The following is an 8,103-nucleotide window of genomic DNA, read 5'->3' as shown; positions in this document are numbered from 1 at the left end:
GCGCATTTCCTGATTGGCTGACGACTTCCACTTAAGCGGTCTGCCTCCAGAGATGGACGTCCGGGTATACTCTTTGTATCCCTGAGTGCTTCACCATACTACAAGGTACCCACGACTCCTCTTGCCTGATTCATGCCTGCCTTTCGTTTTTGACCTGTTTTCCGTTCCACGTTTTGCGTCCTACTCTCCCGCCCCGGCCATCGACTTACCGCTCAGCTGTACTTTCCGTCCACCCGTCACGAAGCTGCCATTCCGCCCGAAGAGGTTGACGACCGACGAGCGTCGACGTCCCAAGCCAGCTCCAACAACCCTTTCTAATAAAAGCACTGTTGAAACTGACGCTATTGGATCCGAGAGTCTGTTCTGGTCCATGACAGCTCATTTCAACAATATTTTTTTACCAAAATATTTTGTTTACTACGATTTTCTCTTTTTTTAAACAATCAATGAGAGAAATGTTTTGGTTAGGGTTTGTTATAAACGATTGTTTAAAAAAACTAAAAAGTAAAAACGAAAGTACGAATTGGCACTTTTATGAATGATATGTGTATTTTTTTTTGATTCTCTATCAAAGCTAAACATTGGGACTGGTAAGCATAACAATTGTGCACAAAATGAAAAAAAAACATGAAACTTTCAGGGTTTGCTTTTGAGGACATAAGTTTTAATTGGAGATGTGGAGCCACTACCAGTTTGACCTTTGGGGTCACATAGAGGTCACGACCTCCATAATATGACATTTCTATGCATACAATTTCAATTAGGATCATTCATGAAAGTCATTCATAAAAAATCGTATTAAAAATCTCATCTCATCTTATTGGCTGCACCGCTTATCCTCAGTAGGGTCGCGGGGGTGCCGGAGCCCATCCCAGCAATCATCGGGCAGTGGGCAGGGGACACCGTGAACTGGGCGCCAGCCAATCGCAGCGTTGTAAAAATATTTTGGTAAAAAATATTGTTAAAATGAGCAACAATTTCAGGAGTTGAAACATTTTGTGCTTTTTATTAAATCATCATACTGGATAAAAAATCTCAAATTAAAGCTTATTCCTTCAAGAACAAACCCTGAAAGTGTCATGCTTTTTCATTTTGTGCATACTTGTTATGATAATAAGAGCTTCACTGTTCCATTATACTGAAAAAAAAGAAAGTGTGGATGTCTCTTGTATGAGGTTCTATTGTAGTACATTATTGGATTTGTGCAATCGTACTGACCACATTTGCACAGCATTAGATTTTATTTGATCTCCACGACATTTTTACTCACAGTGCCACGTTGGGTCACGATTAAATCATTTATTGGAAACGTAAAATATGAACACAATATCATAATCAAATTTATAATGTATTTATTTAATGTCCTTCAATGTTTGTTTCATCATCAGATACACAGAGGGTTTTTTTTCCCCTTATCGTGCCTTTTTGCCTTTATTTCTATTTTTTAACACTGCACCCTGACTAAAATACTGTAATAATCAGATAAAACCCCATGCTTTTTCCCATGCCATCTACTTCCCTAGCAGTCTTTTGATTACAAAGTGGATTTAAGCTTACTTTAATGGTTATTGCTATTGTTATTAGCACTAATGTCATTATTTGGCTGGGTCACAAGATCATTGTCAGACATTAGACCGGGATGGTACAGAAAAGGTCGGGGACCACTAATTTGATGTACTTGTCATCTTTCTACTATTGTTAGGGTCTGTTTGTGCTCTTCTCTGTATAGAGTAGTACACACTGTTGTAAGAGATCTTCAGTTTCATTTCTTAGAACTAGAGTAGACTATCAAGTTTCTAACGAAAGTTTGCTAATTCTGGCCATTTGAAAAGTTTACTTCACTGTTCCCTCTAACTTTCCACGGGTCTGAGCGTTCACACAAAGTCGGTGAGCAGCGCTTGAAACAACAGTGAGCCACCATAATCCCAAGTGTGGCAAGATAAGTAATTATCAAACATGTCCAAAACTTGACATCAAGTTACATTTTGCTGAGTTTCCGGCAATGCAATATTATTTTTCTTTTTTAATAAAATTGACTCATGTACTACTGCAAAGGTTGTACGGCCTACAAACGTCGTTTGTTCTTACAATTCTTTCACAAGATATCCATTTCTTTTCATTTCCTGATATATTTTGTCGCATAATATTAACATTTTTGGGGGCTTATTTAGTCGTTTGTTAGATACAGAACTGTACTTAATCACAATTTTTAGTGGAAGTACAATGTTGGCAACAAGATTCACTTGATATAATTGGAAATTATTGAATGCAACACAAACGTTTTATTCTTTTTTCCGTTTTTTTTCCACTTTTTTTAAAATTCCTTTAAAAAAATCTCATTGTGTTTATTGGTTCCGCGCTGTTACTTTTTTCTTATTGTTCTCTATTTACTTTTTTCATACATTTCTTTCTTTTCTTTTTTTCTGGCTTTTTTCTAAATTTTTGCTTCTTTTTTCTCTTCCTTTTGTTTCTTTTATTTTTAGCTTTTCACTACTTTTACATTTTGGTATTTTTTTTCTTTTTTGTTCTATTCCCCCTTCCTTTAAGTCATCTCATTATCTCATCTCATTAGCCGCACCGCTTATCCTCATTAGGGTCACGGGGGGGCTGGAGCCCATCCCAGCCATCTCCGGGCAGTGGGCAGGGGACACCCTGAACTGGTTGCCAGCCAATCGCAGGGCACACAGGGACAGACAACTCATTCGCTCATTCACACCTAGGGACAATTTGGACCGGCCAATTCACCTGAAATGCATGTTTTTGGAACGTGGGAGGAAACCGGAGTGCCCGGAGGAAACCCACGCAAGCACGGGGAGAACATACAAACTCCGCACAGGAAGTCTGGAGCTGGATTTGAACCCACGACAGGTTCCCATGACATGAACTGTGCCGCACAAGCGCTAACCACTGCGCCGCCGTGCTGCCCCCTTTAAGTCATTTTGTGCATAATTTTGCGTAATATTTGGTCATGTTGGGATTCAAGAAGCAAAAACAACCCGAAGACCCGTTTCCTTTTAGAATAGAATAGAATTTACTTTAATTGTCATTCTTTGTAAGAATGCACACAGAACGAAATGTCGACACACCTGACCTGTACAGTTAAACTGTAGCGAGCCGATGCAGCCGCAGCCAAAAAGGGCACAGCCATTTTAGTCATTAAGTGACCAAACCCCCCAATTCCAGCCCTTAATGCCGAGCGCCAAGCAGGGAGGCAATGAGTACCAATGTTGTATGGCTCGGCCAAGGCTTGAACCAGCGACCTCCCAGTCTCAGAGCGGGCACCCTACCATCTAGGCCACCGAGCTGGTGAGTGAGATGAGCCGAAGAAGCCTGTTCCCCGACAAACTCTACAAACTTTACTCAACTTTGTTCTCCTTCGACTCGTATTCAAAATACCGCATTTAGGACACAACGTCAGGGGAACCCTTGTATTTTTACCTTCATGCACTGTAACTTTGACTTGAGTCGCTTCTTAATTAGTAATTTTGAGCACTCATTTTTGTGCGCTGGCTAGATTTTCTTGTGCGCTGAGAATGTGCGAGCAGCGTGCAATTGCGCACGCGCGCAGCTTAGAGGGAACACTGATTACACCTACAATTGTGATGTTCCAGATACTCGAAGAGCTCAGAGGAAGTCCAGTTTTTTAATTTTTCTAACAAGCTAAACTGTTTTAATCTGTGCTAACATTTTGCACAAGGGTTTTCAAATAATCTGTTAGCCTTCTAACGCACTTGGCAAATACAATGTACTATGAGGATACCTGAGAACCTATTTCTGCAGATGGTTCTCTATACAGTATATAGTGCATTGAAACAGACTTTTGCAGCTGAAATAGTAATTTACCACATAAAAGAGTATTGTGTGTTTCTAATTAGTTATCCTCGTTGAAAAAACCCCCGATGCTTTTCCTTAAAAAAGACATTTCTAAGCAACCCCAAACATTTGAACAGTAGTGTAGTTTCCATTATATGATAGAGATTCTATTATATAGCAAGATAAGTTAAGATTCATGAAGCACTTCCCAAAGATCGGGAAATTGTAAGAATACAAAATCAACCACCAGGGATTACCTTTTTACAGGAGATGGTATGCACCATGCATTATATTTCGACTTGTTTTGGGAGTTAACGTTATGTCATAGTGTGAAAGCACAAGTACTCTCTCGTCTGCATTACAGAAGTAATTTTTCCATTTGATTCACGAGTGAACTTATCCGCTAGGCTAGAGATTCCCCCTACGACATGCTAACGACATCCTTTCTTACGATTAGATCTGAGTCAGTGTGACTTGATGCGCTACTGTTTTGGTCGATGAGGCTAATGACGATCGTTTGAATGTGGGTGTGCATCAGACTCATTAACACTAAAGATGTTTTATGTGGGTTTTTTTAAACGAAAGGAAATGCCACAAGAAAAAAATGAATCCTTGCAGTCAAATTGAACAGGTGACAGTTGGGATATTTGGCTAGAAGCCAAAGTGAGTCACTGGTGCGATGCTAGATAAGGTAAACAGCTCAGAGAACACTTTCTACTGATCGGTAACACTTTTTTGCTGTATTTTCCTGCGAGACTAAGGTGCGTTAGCTGAATGTTTTGTGTACATAAATCAATAAAGTCATCAAGGAGGCGTGTGAAACCATGGGTCTAAAGAGGCGTTTTTATTCACAGAGTGATTGGCAATCACTGAGTAAGTTTTTCTTTGTCACAGGACATCATTCACATCCTTTGTGCTATGATTTGCAGCAGAGGAGCATTTTGGCATAATGACACTCCTACAGCTTGTGAACAGAGCATCAACATTGCCACCCTTTATTAAATTTACTACTCATCTATTAAACAACTTTTTGCTAGAACCTGAATGCAGTATATTTGTGATACATGATACACTTTATTAATTATCACCCGGGAGGAAAATAAGGCTAGGGATAATGTTTTTGTTTTGGGATCTAAGTGTTATGTTTAATAAAGTACAGTGGAACCTCGGTTTTCGAACGACCCTCAGTTCGAACAAATCGGAGTCCGACCAAATATTTTGAGAAACTCTTGCTTTGCTGTGCGGTCAAAAAATCGGAGTTCGAACGCCGCTAATGCATGAGTGCGAACGCTAGGGTGCGATGCTGAGCGGCGTACGCGTGTAGATCGCTCTTTTCCTGACCAACTGTTATCGCGTGTGGACGTGCTTTGTTTTGCTTTTGCTTTTAATATAGGTGTACGAAGTGTTTTAGCCCCTAATTATGCCTCCGAAGAAAGTCAGTGCAAGCAACAAAGTTGCTACAGGTGAAAAAAGAAAAGTAGTGCGTACAACTATTGCATTTAAGAAAGAAATAATAGCAAAATATGAAGGAGGTGTGCGAGTGTCTGATCCTCTCCCCACCGTCCACCTGCGCCTTCTGCTGACCACCACAAAGGTAAAAAATCCTATGCATAATTCTTTTCTTTATCCTTTTTTTATTTTCACACGTTCATGTTAGCGTAATCTTTCGTACGGAAGATTACGATAACGCGAACGTATAATTAGCCTGGGTTAGCTTTATGTTTCCGTTAAACATTCAAGGTAAACATTCAGGGTGTTGGAACGAAGCCCAACATTCAGGGTGTTGGAACGCAGCCCCCTTTCCAATGAACCGCTCACCACTAGTTATGGAGACCCAACTAAATGGCTTGTTGTGCTAAATGACTTGTAAACGACCTGATTTTTTTATTCTTACACGTTCATGTTAGCGTAATCTTTCGTACGGAAGATTACGACAACGCGAACGTACAATTAGCCTGGGTTAGCTTTATGTTTACGTTAAACATTCAAGGTAAACATTCAGGGTGTTGGAACGGATTAAAAAGATTTACCGTATTTTCCGCACTATAAGGCGCACCTAAAAGCCTTTATTTTTTTTAAAAGCTGACCATGCGCCTTATAATACAGTGCGCCTTATTTATGGATCAGTATTAAGTCGCAAAGTCTTGCAACTAATGCAGCAGCATCTCTCACCTGGTGAAATGGCGCCAGCTCCTCCCTCTGGCACCTTTGCAGGCCAACCCTTCTGGATAAGCGTGCGGAGCTGTACGAGCACAGAGTCCTGTGCAGATGCCACGTGGAGCTCTGGCAGGGAGACGATTATTTGGAGGGGCTCGTGCAGCTTGTGGATCAGCGACAGACAGCTATTCTAGTTTTAATTGTAGACAGTTTGGCAAGTGATCAATATTTACATCTTAATTTTTCTTATATACTGAAATCTCTTATCCAAGCTGGATTATTCTTATGTGTAATTCCTGAGAATTTTGACATAATAACTTTGATACCTGGATGGGATCACAATCTTTTGCAAAAAAAAAATCAAATCTGGTAGGTCACTCTACAGGTGAAAATGCCCCCAAAAAGTCCAATCTGCAATTTTGGTTTTGCTGTTCTTTTCCAAAAAGACATTCCACTCTACATTGAATATCGACATCACCTTCTACAGGCAGTCTGTTTTCCAAGATGTGAAAAAAAAGATGACTGCATTTTTGGTCACGCTGACTCAACAGTTTACCCTGAGAGACACTCTACTCTCTCAGGCCAGAACAGGTTTGGCCAGGATCACAACCTTTTAGAAGCAATTGGGTAGGTCACCCTACATGTGAATGGTTTTGTGTCTTAAAGCGGGTGATGCTCTAATGGCCGTTCTAGTTTGAATTTCATATAGTTCGGCAAGATCAATATTTACATCCCAATTTTTATTATACAATAATTTCGCACAAGCTTAAATATTCTTGTGCTGTAATTACTGAATATTTTGATATCATTTATTCAACAGCTAATACGTTTATTCTGTTTTTAATATTGTACACCTTTTTACTGGTTAGTTGATATCGAAATAACACAAAATAAAATAAAGAGTTTTTTAGGTAGTAAGGTTTAAACAATATGAGCCTTTTTAGGTTATGTCAAACAGAATGCTAATATTTTGGGGGCTGTTTCAAAAATATATTTTTTTGTGGGGTGTCTTTTTCAAGATAAGTTAGTCACGTTTCCTTGGGGTTGGACCCTCCTGCGGGGAAGCACTACTACCAGTAGGAGAAAAGGGAACTCAAATTAATGAGCAGTGGATTTTTATCAGTTATAATTCTGTTGCAATTCAGTGTTTTTCTTTTATATGAAAGCCTACCAACAATAACGTTCATTATCGGGTATTGCAAAGGATTGAGAAGAAAAGTTGTTTTGCAATCGTATCCAGAATATGGGAAGGCAGTCAAGATTGTTTTTTGTTTTTTGTTACTTTTTCTAACACTTTGGCTGAGATTGTTTTGCAGTTTTTCCATATTCTGCTCCAGATGGAGTGACCCACTTACTGAGAGCGAGGCTATGTGCCATTTCTGGTGACTAATACCCCCTCCACCCTCAGCGCAACACACATGCATGCACACGCACACGCATGCACCCACACATACAAACACATTCATATACGCACTCATCAGTAGGTAAGCTCAAACAATCTAACACAAAATTTAAGCGATTTTGTCGGTAAAGAATGTAATTTTTTACAGTGAACGTTGGTCTAGGTTGTACTTTTATATCTTTGCCGGGGGTTGGGGGTGGGTGGCTATCCATTATCAATACTGAGAGAGTACTTGGCTCGGGTCGGTACTATTGTTTTGGGATCGATATTGTATTACCATTTCAACTATCAATATAATTTGTTCATGGTGGGTCGTAAAATTAAACATACATTTTAACTTTCAAAGTTGATCAAAACATTGTGCAATTAGTGGTATTTTAGTTGTTTTGTTTACATTGGTATACAGCTTTTGCAGGCACAATAAAATCAAGCAACTTATATTCACCACAAGACAACAAAAAGACGCGCAAAAAGGTTAATATATTCCGCACAAAGCACGTTTTGCACAGAGCAAATTAAGATTAATAATAGAAAGTTTCACTGTTTCCATTCTCATAAATGCTTTTTTAACACTTTGTGTTACTTTTCTTTTTCCACACTAAACTGGTTTTCTTCCGACAATCTATAGCAAGGCTGGGCCAACCTTGCAAGCTGTAGCCGTATTTTTCTCAAAAATTCGGCAGAAGGGCCAGGCAAGGAAGAATAAAATTGTTGATTGACTCGATTTATTT

This window comes from Urocampus carinirostris, chromosome 16 (genome assembly GCF_059441175.1).
Source record: "Urocampus carinirostris isolate Australia breed hairy pipefish chromosome 16, RoL_Ucar_1.0, whole genome shotgun sequence".
Lineage (NCBI taxonomy): Eukaryota > Metazoa > Chordata > Actinopteri > Syngnathiformes > Syngnathidae > Urocampus > Urocampus carinirostris.
Note: the sequence above shows the minus strand (reverse complement) of the source record.